A 14,662-nucleotide genomic window follows, 5' to 3' on the forward strand; every position below is an offset into this window, starting at 1 on the left:
ATACACAAATAAGGAAAAATTCCAAACTGAGAACCAAAATAATCCATCCAAGCATCTAGTGTTTTAAAAAAAGTTTATTTTTATTTGCTTATATTTGAAAGAGAGAGAGAGAGAGAGAGAGAGAGAGAGAGAGAGAGAGACGACTTCCATCTGCTGGTTCATTCCCCAAATGCCCCAAACAGAGTTCCATCCCTGGGTCTGCTCTCAGCCCCTGGCTGCCTGGGGAGCGGGCCTGTGTGCGCTTTGGAGGAGCCAGCCCCCAGGAGCAATTCTGTACCTGAGGGAGAAAATATGCTGGATCTCCAGCCTCGAGGGAGGTCTCTGCGGAGCCCAGGGAGGCAGCGAGGGCAGCTTTGGGGAAGGGCTGGCAAGGACCTACCCCAAATCCAGTCCTCCACAGGGTCCCTGACCCTTGGCACAAAGGCGGAGGCCTGGCAGGCCTGGCATCAGACACTGCACCGGCCTGCGGAGAGAGGGGCTTGGAGTCAGCACTGGGTCGCGGTAAAGGAGAGGGGCCGGCATTGTGGCGCAGCTGGTTCAGTCTGGGATAGGCACCTAACTAGATTAGGAAGCCATACCTCCCCCACCCTATGTAATCCTATCTGCCTACCTGTCAAATAACCCTTTCCCAGGATGCACCTCCCCTCACCTGGAGGTCCAGGTATCACCTACCCATGACCCCTCCCAAACTCCGAAGAGGCCGGCAGTTGGGAGGGGTGCGCAGAGCAGTTACACCCCTCTTCTCTCTTCCCTCCCCCATCCTTCCCCCCCCCCACTGTATTCCTGCACAATGCCCGTGTGTGTGTGTGTGTGTGTGTGTGTGTGTGTCCTCTTAAGGCCTGGGGCTGGGGAGGGCGCTCGGCAGATGCAGGCTGAATGAAAGCGGGCTAGCCTGTGGCCCGCTCCGGCCCTCTCTGCGGAAGGCCGCTTTTCCTCGCAGGCTTTCTGCATGACTCAGCCGCTGGGCCGCGGCCAGGAGGCGCTCGGTCAGGATTCCTGCGGAGGCGGCCTGGGCCCGCGCCGGACCCCTCTCAGCTCTCTCGTCGCCTCGCGAGCGACTGGAGCCTTCCAATTAGCCTGTCAGTGCTGACTGTCAGAAAGTCACCTTGTCGACAGCCGATAAAACGGTGGCGGTGGCAGCTGCCTCGCCTCTGTAACTTTTAAATATACAAAGCCGGAAGCCAAACATCTGGTGAGAGAGGTTGTGTTCTGAATGGGCGGTGGCCAAAAACACCCCGGGGGGGGGAAAGAAAGCATTAGTCAGAGTCTAGAGAAACAGTGTTTTACTTTTACCAAGTAATATTTAGAGACAGACCTGAGGACAGAATGTAAGACATCCCTTAAACGCAGCTCTCTCCCCCACGCACTCTTCCCTGTATAAATTCTCCGGAAAAAAAAAAAATTCAATTCACTTAACAGAGATTTTGGATTGCAAAAACAAAGCTCCCAGCCGTAAACTATTACAACTCATGAGGTTTGCTCAGATTCAGAATCACCAAACATCAGAGCTCAACTGTAAGCTAGACTTTCTCTTTTAACTATAAAAAACAGCACAGGTCCTCTCTGGGCACACTTGGGTCATAAAGATGCCAGTAATGCAGTCAGAACACAAGTGCCCCTTGGAAGTAATTGCCCGTCTCAATCCCGGCCCAGAGAAAATCGCCAGGGCTACTTAAATGTTCCTCCCTCCAGAATGCTATAATCTCACAAGCATAGTTAATTTTCTTTATTTTAACCGTGTTACTGAGGTAAAATTGACATGACTGAGGTAAACATGAATATGTATATGAAGTGTACAGCTTGCTAAGTTTTGACATTTGCTTGCATACATGAAAATAAGACCACACTCAGTGCAGTAAATGTCTCCATTATCTCCCTAGTCTTTCTGGAAAGCCTCTCTCTTGTCCCTCCACGCACCTCCAGGCCACCACATAATTGCTTTCTGCCACTTACCGACTGTTTTGTATTTCCTGGAGTTTTATATTAATGTAACCATACAGTACATTCTCTCCCTCTGGCTTTTTTCATTCAGAACCAATAGGTTGAGCTTTGTTCTTCTCTTTGTATGTATCCATAGCCTATTCCTTTGCATTGCTGAATAGGATGCCACACATGGATATAACCCTGCTGTTTATCCCTTTACCTAGCCGCGGTCACTGGTGCTGTTTCTAGGTTTTGGCTATTCCACTAAAGCTGCTGCGAACATTGGTGTCCAGGTCTTTGCAGGGACTAGCATATTTTTTTTCTCTTGGGTAAATGCCTAGATGACTGGATTGCAGAGTAGGTGCATATTTTACTTTTGAAGTTATTGCCACACTGTTCTCCAAATAGACTGGATCATTTTATTCTCCCACTGGCAATATAAAGGAGTTTCAGTTTCTTTTCCTTCTCACCAATACTTGGTATTGTTGGTCTTTTGAATTTTAACCATGATAATGGTATGCAGTGGTATTTCATTGTGGTCTTAATGTGCACGTCTCTTAATGACTAACAGTATTTTTCATGTGCTAACTCTCCAACTGTGTATCTTTGGTGGTCTATTCATTTGCACTTTTTAAAGTTTAGGCTTTTACATTTCTTATTGTTGAGTTTTGAGAGGTTTTATATAGTCTGGATGCATGTCCTTTACTAGATGTAGTCTTTGCAAAGATTCTCACCTAGTCTGGTTTGTCTTTTCATTCTTTTAACAGTGTCTATTGAAGAACAAAAGGTTTTCGTTTAGTGTAATCCAATTTATCAGCCTATTCTTTCACGGGTTACACTGTTGGTGTTGTAGCTAACAAATCTCTGGTTATCCTAAGGTCACACATGTTTTCTCTTAGAAATTTTATAGTGTTAGATTTTATATTTAGCTGCCCATATGGGATGCCAGCGCTACAGGCTGTGGCTTTAACCCATTGCACCACAGCACCAGCCCCGGGTTGCTTTTTTATATTATACAAGATATGGACACAGGGTGGTTTTTTTTTTTTTTTTTGCATACAAAAATCTTCACTTTTTATTACTGCAGCTTTAGGAGGATACCTCAAAAAGTCTGTGGAAAAATAATATTAAAGGATAAATTTATTTTGGTGAAAATATTTTTTTAAATCTACGCATAGTTTCCTCCCACTATGCACCTTCTATGACCATGATGAAGCAGCTTCTGTAGCAGCTCTTTTTCTTTTTTGTACTCCTAATTATATTTTTTAAACTTTTATTTAATATACATTTCAAAAGTACAACTTTTGGGTTATAGCAGCTTTTCCCCCCATAACCTCCCTCCCACCCACAACTATCCCATCTCCCACTCCATCTCCCATCCCATTCTTCATCAAGATTCATTTTCAATTAGCTTTATATACAAAAGATCAACTTAGTATATACTAAGTAAAGATTTCAACAGTTTGCACCCACACGGACACACAAAGTATAAAGTACTATTTGAGTAGTAGTTTTACCATTGATTGGCATGGTACAACACATTAAGGACAGAGATCCTACATGGGGAATAAGTGCACAGTGACTCTTGTTGATTTAACAATTGACACTCTTATTTATGACATCAGTAATCACCCCAGGCTCTTGTCATGAGATGCCAAGGCTAGAGAAGCCTCTTGAGTTCACAAACTCAAGTCTTGTTTAGACAAGGCCATAATCAAAGTGGACGTTCTCTCCTCCTTTCAGAGAAAGGTACTGCCTTCTTTGATGGCCTGTTCTTCTTCCCACTGGGATCTCACTCACAGAGATCATTCATTTAGGTTTGTGGGTTTGTTTTTTTTTTTTTTCCACAGTGTCTTGGCTTTCTGTGCCTGAGAAACTTTCATGGGATTTTTAGCTGGATCCGAATGCCTTAAGGGCTGGTTCTGAGGCCAGAGTGCTGTTTAGAGCATCTGTAGCAGCTCTTAAAGTCAGGTAGTGTTAGCACTCCCCCCTGTTCTTTTTTGAAGTTGTTTTGGCTGTTCTGGGGCCATTGCTTTTCCACCTGAATTTTAGAATCAACTTGTCGATTTCTTCCACGTGGGTGCAGGGGCCCAAGCACCTGGGCCATCTTCCACTGCTTTCCCAGGCCATAGCAGAGAGCTGGATCGGAATTGGAGCAGCTGGGTTTGGAACTGGCATCCATATGGAATGCCGATGCTTCAGGGGCCAGGGTGTTAACCCACTGCCAGCACCAGCCCCTCAATTTTAATTTTGTACTTTTCTTTGTTAGTGTATATTTTCCCCTTGTAATTTACTTATTGAAGAAAATGGGCACGTTGTCTGGTATCATTTCCAAGAGAATGGCCATCCCTGGTTGCATCTCCTTGTTATCTTCAACAAGATTCTCTGTTCCCTGTTAAACAGTTCAGTGTGGTTCAGGTTCTAGTTTTTGACAAATTTTTCAGCAGTTCTGGCATATAGTATCATCAGAAATTCCTACTGTCTTATTGTCTTACTCTGTGGTGTTCTGGTAGCATCTGGCACCCCCACCACTGTACAACCACGTATGTCGTACTAGACAGCCAGAGCAAACGCCGCAGGTCTGGAGGCTGGGAGCCCCAGATTAAGGTCTGGCAGGACTGGTTCCTGGTGAGGGCCCTCTTCTTGGTTGCCTTCTTGGTGTGTCCTCACGTGGTGGAGGAAGCATGTGGATGTCTCTTCCTCTTCTTGCAAAGGCAGCATCTCTATTAGATTAACTTACACCCTTTGTGAGCCCATTTAACTCTTTTTTTTTTTTTTAATTTATTTGACAGGTAGAGTTATAGACAGTGAGAGAGAGAGAGACAGAGAGAAAGGTCTTCCTTCCATTGGTTTGCTCCCCAGATGGCCTCCACAGCCAGTGCTGTGCCGATCCGAAGCCAGGAGCCAGGTGCTTTTTCCTGATCTCCCACGCGGGTACAGGAGCCCAAGCACTTGGGCCATCCTCCACTGCACTCCCTGGCCACAGCAGAGAGCTGGACTGGAAGAAGAGCAACTGGAACTAAAACCCGGCGGCCATATGGGATGCCAGTGCTTCAGGCAGAGGATTAACCAAGTGAGCCACAGCACCGGCCTTGAGCCCATTTAACTTCTATAGCCCCTCATGGGCTGTATTTCCAAATATAGTGGTTAGGACCTTAATATACAAATTTTGGGGAAACATATATTCAGTCCATAACACACATTAAAATTGTCTTTCTTAAATACAGGGCTTTTAAAGAACAGTTTTAGGTTAACAGAAGGGTTACCAAGATAGCACAGAGAATCCCTGTAGGCTCCTGACCCAGTTCCCCTATTGCCAATAATGTGTATCACCATGATACTTTTGTCACAACTAAAACAATCAACATTCATACATTGCTGTTAACTAAAGTTGACACTTTTGTTTGATTTCCCCCAAGCTTTTATTGCTGTCCTTTTTCTTTTCTAAAAATTTCAAATGAAGGGCAGCATTGTGGCTCAGTAGATTACCACTTGGGGTGCCAGCATCCCAGATCACAATGCCATTTTACATCCCTGCTACTCCAGTTTCCCACTAATGCTCACCTTGGGAGGCAGCAAATGATGTCCTAAGTACTTGGAATCCAGTCTTCCATGTGGGAGACCTGGAATGAGTTCCAGTCTCCTGGCTTCAGCCTGGCCTAGCCTTGGCTATTGTAGGCAATAGGGAATGAACTAGTGATTGATAGATCACTGAGTCTCCTTCTCTGTCCTTTGTCTTTCAAATAAATAAATTTTTAAAAAATAAAAATAGGAGTTATTCTTTTTAAAATGTTTCTTTTCATTTTTTACTTGGAAGGCAGAGGGGTATCTTCTATCTGATGGTCTACTCCCTAAATGTGAGCCCAGGAGCCCAGCACTCAACCCATGTCTCTCACGTGGCTGCCAGGGACCTAACTACGTGAGCCATCACACCTCGCAGGGTGTGCATTAGCAGGAAGCTGGATAGGAAGCGGAGGAGCTGGAACTCAAACTAGCACTCTGACATGGGAGGTGGGTGTCCCAAGAAGCAATATAACCGCTGTGCCAAACACCCTTCCCATCACTTTTTTTGGTTCCAGGATGACACATTACATTTATACATGTCTCCTTTGCCACCTCTGGTCTGTGACAGTTTCTTAGCCTTCCCTTGTCCTACTCACCTTGATAGTTTTGAGAAGCACTTCCCAGGTTTTTTTCAAAATGCCCTTCCATTTGGATCTTCCTGGATGTTTCCTTTGTGTTTGGTCTGAGTTTATGGGTTTTTGGAAGACCGCAGAGGTAAAGTATCACTTGCATGGCATCATGTAATGGATATGGGCTATCAACACGGCTTCTCACTGATGATGTCAACTTCCATCAGCTGGCTGAGGTAGAGCTGGTAGGGTTGCCACCCCACCCACGACCCCTGCCAAGCTCACTTCCAGACTCTGCTTTCTGGAAGCAAGTTACTAAGTACATCCCATATTTAAGAGGGGAAGACCGGAGTATTTACTTAATTTGGAATTATTCTGGACAGAAGCTTTGTCTCATCTTCCCCGTTTATTTATTATTCAAGCATTAATTTATGTCAAAATGTACTCATGGATATTTACTTAGCTTTTGTATGACTCATATGCCACAAAAGGAATTGGGCCTGTATTTGCTGGGTTTGGCCTGGAGGCCAAACTTTCCTATCCTTGGTATGGAAGATTCCTCAGGAAGGACTTGGATCAGTTCTGAGACTGTTCTATGTTCATATGTTCATATAGCTTGTGGCCTTTTTATATAAAATGGAGAACCTTTTTTTTTTTTTTTGACAGGCAGAATTAGACAGTGAGAGAGAGACAGAGAGAAAGGTCTTCCTTTCCATTGGTTCACTCCCCAAATGGCCGCTACAGCGGCCATGCGCTGCGCCAGTCCGAAGCCAGGAGCCAGGTGCTTCCTCTTGGTCTCCCATGCAGGTGGCACTTGGGCCATCCTCCACTGCACTCCTGGGCCACAGCAGAGAGCTGGACTGGAAGAGGAGCAATGGGGACAGAATCCGGCGCCCCAACTGGGACTAGAACCCGGGGTGCTGGCACCACAGGTGGAGGATTAGCCAAGTGAGCCATGGCACCGGCCAAAATGGAGAAACTTTTTACCATCTCTGTAAGGAAAGATTGTACTTTCTAGTGGCTGCTCTAGCTCTTACATATATCCAGATGTAACGTAGCGTGGCCTATTGGTATTGATGTTTTATTGCTTTGAGTTAAATGGAGAAGCCTTACTTCCCTAATGTCCTTAGTTCTTAAATATAACTGCCCTATGTATTTCTTCTGTATACGTTAGACATATCAGATGGTGCTATAATTTTTGCTTCATCCAATTATATGATTTAATTCATTCATGAGAATAAGTTATATATGGTCATTCCAAAGTTTTTTTTTTTCTTTCTGAAGTTCCAAATCTTCTGCTATCATTTGGTTCTTACAGAATTCCCTCCAGTCATTCTTTGCTCAAGCAGTTCATTGTGACCATTTATTTAAGAAAAAGTTATTGATTTATTTATTTGCAAGGTAGAGTTACAGAGAGAGAGAGAGAGAGAGAGAGAGAGAGAGAGACAGAGAATCTTCCATCTGCTGCTTCACTCCCCAAATGGTTGGAGCTGAGTCGATCTGAAGCCAGGAGCCAGGGGTCTTCTCCAGGTCTCTCACACAGGCACAGGGGCCCACATACTTGGGCCACTTTACACTGCCTTCCAAGGCCATAAGCAAAGAGCTGGATCAGAAGAGGAGCAGCTGGGACATGATCCAGTGCCCATATGCGATGCTGGTGCCACAGGCGGAGGCCGGCCTACTATGCTACAGTGACAGCCCCTTATAAAGAATATCTTAACATTAACTACTAGCAAACCAAATTCAGTAACATTTAAAAAGTATTATTCAACATAAACAAATAGGATTTATTCCAGAAATGCAAGGATAGTTCAATAGAGGAAAATAAATCCATGTATTATACCACTTTACAGAACGAAGAGGAAAAACTACATAATCATCTTAACTGATTAAGAAGCAGCATTTGACAAGTCAATACCTTTTCATGAATAAAAACAAAAACATAACAAACTAGGGATAGAAGGAACTACTTCAGCAAAATAAAAGCCATATAAGAAAAATGCAAAGCAAACTAAGATCAGGAACAAGATGAGGAAGTTAGCTTAGTTTGCCACTAGAAATTCTAGGCATAGCAATTAGGCAAGAAAATGAAATAAAAGACGTCTAAATTGGGAAGGAAGAAGTAAAGTTATCTCTGTGCAGATAACATGATTTTATATGTAGAAAACTTTAAAGATTCTATAAAAATGTATTAGAACTACTACATGAATCCAGCAAATATCAGGGTATAGTCATCATGCCAAAAAAAAAAAAAAACAATTGCATTTCAATATAGTTAACAATGAACAATTTGAAAAAGAAATTATAAAAATAATTCCATATACAACAGCATCAAAAGAGCAAAACACAATTAAAGACGTGAAAGTCTTCTATAGTTGAAACCACAAAACTATACTGAAATGAAAAATGACATAAATAAATGGAAACATAACCCGTGCTCATATTGTTAAAATGTCAGTACCACCCAAAGTGATCCAGATCCAGATTCAATGCAGTCTCTATCAGAATCTCAATATTTGAACAGAAAAATCCATCCTGAAATTAATATGAAACCTCAAGTGACCACGAATAGCCAAGACCATCTTGAAAAAGAAGAGCAAAGCTGGGGGACACAGAATTCCTCATTTCAAAACTCCCTACAGAGCTGCATTATTCAAAACACTGGCATGGAGACAGGTATTATCCAGACTAATGGATAAGACCACGAGGCACAGAAATGCAATTTGGCTTACACAGATGACTTTGGAAAAGACTGCTGAGACCATCTGACGGGCATCATACAGTCTTTTCATCAACACTGGGTGCTGGGAAAACAGGACACTTACACGCAAAAGAACGACACCGGCTCCTTACCTGCCACTCTGAGTCAAAATGGATCAAAGACTTAATGAAACAACAGCACTCTTAGAAGAAAACATACAGACACCACTTCGATACAGTGGATTTGGCAGTGATTTCTTGGCTATGACACCGCAGGCACTGGCAACAAGAGAAGAAACAGACAGATTGGACTACATGAAACGAAAATTCTGTGCATCAAAAGACACTGTCAACCAAATAAAATGTAACCCAAAGAAACAGGAGAAATGTGTATCATATCAGGGTCCCTCAAAAAGTTTGTACAAAAATGGAATTAAATTAAAAGGTAAGTTTATTTTTGGTGCAAAACATTTTTAAGCTCTATATATAGTTTTTTTCATAATATACATTTTCTATGAACTTCCTGAAATATCCTCATAGATCTACTTAGAGATTAATATCCAAAAAATATTGATACCTCCTAAATCTCAGCAACAAAGAGAAAAACATCCTGACTCTAAAATAGCAAAGGAGAGATACAGACACTTCTCCAAAGAAAATAGACAAACAGGGGGCAGGGGCAGCACTGTGGTGTAGCAGGTAAAGCTGCTACCTGAGACACCAGCACCCCCTATGAGCACCGGTTCATATCCTGGCTGCTCCACTTCTGCTCCAGCTTCCTGCTAATACACCTGGAAAAGAAGCAGAAGATGGGCCAAGTGCTTGGGTCCTTGCACCCATGTAGGAGACCTGGAAAAGCTCTTGGCTTTGGTCTGGTCCAGCCCTGGTCATTGCAGCCATTTGAGGAGTGAACCAGCAGATGGAAGACCTTTCTCTCTCTGTCTAACTCTACCTTTCAAATAATAAAATAAATCTTTATTTAAAAAAAGAAAATACACAAACTGACCATAAGCACATAGAGACTCAGTATCACTAATCATTAGGGAAATGTAAATCAAAACTACAACAAGATAACGCTTTATACCCACAGGGAGGCTACCATCAAATCAAACCACAGCAAGTGTTGGTAAACGTGGAGGAATCAGAACCCCTGTGTGCTGCTGGTGGGAATGTAAAATGGCATAGGTGCTGTGGAAAGTAATACGGAAATCCCTCAAAAAGTTAAACAAAATTACCGTCTGATTCGGCCACAGCACTAGCAGTAGGATCCTAACAATTCACAGCAGGGTCTTGAAGAGACAGTGGTACATCCTTGTCCACAGCAGCATTATTCACAGCAGCTGAAACATGGAAGTAACCAAAATATCCCTCAGCAGATGAACGGACAGGCAACACGTGCTACAGAACACAATGGAGGGTTAATCAGACTTAAAAGGGAAGGAAATTCTAGAATATACTACAACACACATGAGCCTTGAGGGCATAATGCTAAGTAAAAAAGCCAGTCGCAAGAAGACAAATATTTGCGATTCCATTTATGTGAGGTATTTAGAATAGTCAAACTCACAGAGACAGAAGTAGAATCACCGCTGCCAGGGGCTGAGGTGTAGGAGGAATGGGAGCTAATGTTGAATGGGAATTGAGTTTCAGTTTTGCAAAATGGTAAGTTATGTAAAGCGATGATGGTGATGGTCGTAAAACATTACCAAGTATTGGGGCTGGTGCTGTGGTGCAGCGAGTTAAAGCCCCAGCCTTCAGGGCCGGCATCCCATGTGGGTGCTGGTTCAAGTCCTGGCTGCTCCTCTTCCAGTCCCGCTCTCTGCTGTGGCCTGGGAAAGCAGCAGCAGATGGCCCAACTCATTGGGCCCCTGCACCTGCATGGGACACCCAGAAGAAGCCCCTGGCTCCTGGCTTCAGATCAGCTCAGTTCTGGCCATTGTGGTCATTTGGGGAGTGAACCAGCGGAATGGAAAACCTTTCTCTCTCTCTAACTCCTCTGTCTTTCAAAATAAATAAAATAATTCTTTTACAAAAAAAATTATCAAGTATTTAATAGCACTAAATGCACATTTAAGTATGGTTAAGATAGTGACTTTTGTTACGTGTATTTTATCAGAATAAAAAAAATTTTAGAAGACACATAAATGACCAAGAAAAAACCCAAATGCCCCAAAAACTTTTAAGATAACACACTGAGATACTATCTCATACTAACTGAATCTGGGAAAAATCAAGAAGTCAGACAATGTTAACTGTCGGTCAAGCTTGTAGGGCATTGGAAACTTATTTGCTGCTGCTGGGAGTGTGAACTGGGACAATAATTTTGAGAAATAATTTGTCATCCCATAGGAAATTGAACCTGTTCGTACCCCTAAGCTCATAAATTCTTCTTAGCTAGAGAAACTTGCCTGTGGGCACCCAGAGACAAATGCAAACACAACTCAAATTTCCAACACTAATAAAAGTGATAAAGTGTGGAATATCCACACAATGGAATGCTATACAACAGTGAACACAAATCTCACATGTCAATATGGATAGATGCAAGGAACATGCCAAGAAAAACAGCAAGTCATGGGGCTGGCATTGTGGTACAGCGGGCTAAGCTGCTGCCTGTGATGCCGGCATCCCATATGAGTGCCAGTTTGAGTCTTGGCTGCTTCACTTTCAACCCAGCTCCTGGCTAATGTACCCTCAACTAGGGCCAGGCCAAAGGCAGAAGTCCAATAATTCCATCTGGGTCTGCAATATGGGTGACAGGAAACCAAATCTTTGTGCCATCACCTACTATCTCCCAGATGCATTAGTAGGAAGCTGGATTGGAAGAAGAAAACCAGGTGCTCTGATATGGCTGTGGTGTGCCAAGTGGCAACTTAAACACTGTACCAATTGCCTCCCCCTGAAAGAGAACTTTAAAAAATGGTTAATTCTTTCAATTATATAATTCTTTATTCCAAGGTTAGGCACTAAAAGTTTCTCGTTAGAAAGAGTTATATTGTATTTACCTTTATGGTCCTGATTTATACTCTGGGCGCACAGACCATGCATTTATCTGCCCTGGCTGCTGCAGACCTGGTGCTCAGGGTAGAGGGCAGGACTGGGTTGTCATTAGGGGTTAAATCCCATCTAGAGATAATGACATGCAAAGTCAAGTCTATCTGTAAGTTTTGTAAGCGAATGACTGTATAACAGAGAAAAGCAGAGTCCCAAAGTATGAGGGAAGGTTTAAAGTTCAGGAGCAACAGGAAAAATACAAGCCAAGTTTTAAGAAGGAAACGAGCATACATTATTGCACTTCAAGAAAGCACAAAAAGCAGCGTCAGGTAACGGGAGGCCAGAGCCACTGGATTTGGTGACTAGACAAATGATTATAGACAGTCACCAAAGAACCCAAATTGACATTTCCGTGTAAGACGTGTGGCAAGGCCATGGAGACAATGAGCAGCAGCCACTCATCAAGACAGCATCCAGGTTCTCTTGTACTGGAACTCCACTGCGGGCATACAGGACATGCGTAGAAAATCACTGATCATCTAATCTGGACCCTGCCAAAATTGACTCAGGAAATGTCACCTACCACTCCCAGGAACATTAAGTCTAATATCAGCTGGAACCGTAGGACATGGCCAGTATTTGATTTCTCACTCACAAAAACAGTTACTTCATATGGCCCGTTTTGTTAAAGATTTATTTATTTGAAAGGCAGAGTGACAGAGAAAGAGAGAGAGACAGAGAGGGAGAGACAGGGAGAATGCCAGGCCAGGCCAAAGCCAGGAGACAGGGACTCCACCCTGGTGTCCTACATGGGAGGCATAGGCCCAAGCATTTGGGCCATCTTCCTCCGCCTTCTCAGGTGCATTACCAGGAAGCTGGATCAGAAGCAGAGTAGCCAGACTTAAACTGCTGTTTCAAGAAGTGGCCTCGCCCACTGTACAACCGTGTCAGCCCAGTCAGCTTTGAATTTTTAAGAGAGACAATGGTAAAGCAATTCACTACAGCAACACCCGAGGGTACAGGCGGACTGCAACCTAATGGTCAGGGATGTAGGAACATACCCCACAGATGTGATGTCCTCCCCCAACAGGCACTCTTAGAGCAAAACACCTTTTTATTTTGATCAAGAAAGCCAGGGCGCAGGGGCTTAATGATCTCTTGTGAATACATAAAACTTGTGCTTTCATCGTGAAAGGCTCATGACAGCACTCTTACTGAGATGTCGATTTCAGGGACCCGATGGCTTAGGACGGAGGCTCATCAAGCTCCCCCGCTGAATAGCTGCTCTGTGATTCCTTACAAACCAGTCTATTGTCACTCTTGTGCGACTCAGAGATCAGCTCAAGCCTAAAAGCACAACCAAACAATAATAATAACAACGTTCCTGAGGAACACACCTATGTTGACTTTTTCTCCTGTCACTTTACCTGTAAACAGCTCAACCAGCTCGCACTCCAAAGGGCTACCTTAAGTAATGTATTATTATTTTGGGTCACATTCCTAAAAATAAAAGCACCAAAGGGAATGTCCTTTTTTATTTACCTGAACTGAAAGGATATTAATGTTTATTAACTTTGAAACAATAGGGGCTGGCCCTCTGGTGTAGTAGGTTAAGCCTCCACCTGTGGTGCTGGTATCCCATATGGGTGCCAGTTCGAGTCCTGGCTGATCCACTTTTTAATTTTTTTTTAAAGATTTTATTTACTTGAGAGGTAGAGTTACAGACAGTGAGAGGGAGAGACAGAGAGAAAGGTCTTCCTTCCGTTGGTTCACCCCCCAAATGGCCACAATGGCCGGAGCTGTGCCGACCCGAAGCCAGGAGCCAGGAGCTTCTTCTCAGTCTCCCATGTGGGTGAAGGGGCCCAAGGACTCGGGCCATCTTCCACTGCTTTCCCAGGCCACAGCAGAGAGCTGGACTGGAAGAGGAGCAGCTGGGACTAGAATCAGCACCCATATGGGATGCCAGCGCCACAGGCGGAGGATTAACCTACTGTGCTATGGCAGTAGGAAGAAGCTGCTGGCTCCAGGCTTCTGATCAGCCCAGCTCCGGCCATTGCAGCATTTGGGGAATGAACCAGCGGATGGAAGACTTCTGTCTCTCCCTCTTTCGGTAACTCTGTCTCTCAAATCAATAAATCTTTTTTTAAATAAAATCCAAAAAATTATTTTTAAAAAGAGACAGTAACAGTCTTATGAGTGATTTGTCACTTTGAATTACCACCCAACATTATTTGGGGGCCTTTTCATATCAAGAACTTGGGCATACATTCTTGCTACTTTTCAGACATCTAGAGAATGTCTGAAATAACATCTTAGCTTATCAGGAAGAACTTCCCAGTCCAGAGAAAATAAAGAAACATTATCCCACTTGAATTATATTATTTTATGGACTCCAGAGTGATGAAGCACTCAGAAAAAAAAACAGAAAGCTGGTTGAAATTATGATTCAGTAGATCAGCATAGTTTGAGTTATGCAAATGGAATAAGCAAGTGCTACAGCACCAGCAATTTGTCTCCAAGAGCATTAGCAAGTTCTCTGAAGTGGCAACACCCACAAGTGGCAAGAAAGCAGGCACTTCCTCTAAGTGTGACATGCTAGCGATGGTGGTGTGGCAGCAGACAGAGCCAGTTCAGCCTTTCCAGGAGACAGAAGGTTTGGACAATATGCTGCTCCCTAATGCGATCATGGAATCACGTCCAAAGGGATCCTGAGGTCTCCAAGAATGCTGCAGGCTGGGCAGCTCCACATGGCTGAGAGTCCACAGGCAGCAGCGAGGGTGCAGAATAGTTTGTAAGATGTGGTGTCCTTTGCCCCGCTGATATGAATAGTGTATCTTGGTCAGTCTGTCGAAAGAATTAAGCGAGGTAACAGGTGCAGCTGGCTCATAAGAAATTAGTACACGTGTTCTTGA

This window comes from Oryctolagus cuniculus, chromosome 1, assembly GCF_964237555.1.
Source record: "Oryctolagus cuniculus chromosome 1, mOryCun1.1, whole genome shotgun sequence".
Classification (NCBI taxonomy): Eukaryota; Metazoa; Chordata; class Mammalia; order Lagomorpha; family Leporidae; genus Oryctolagus; species Oryctolagus cuniculus.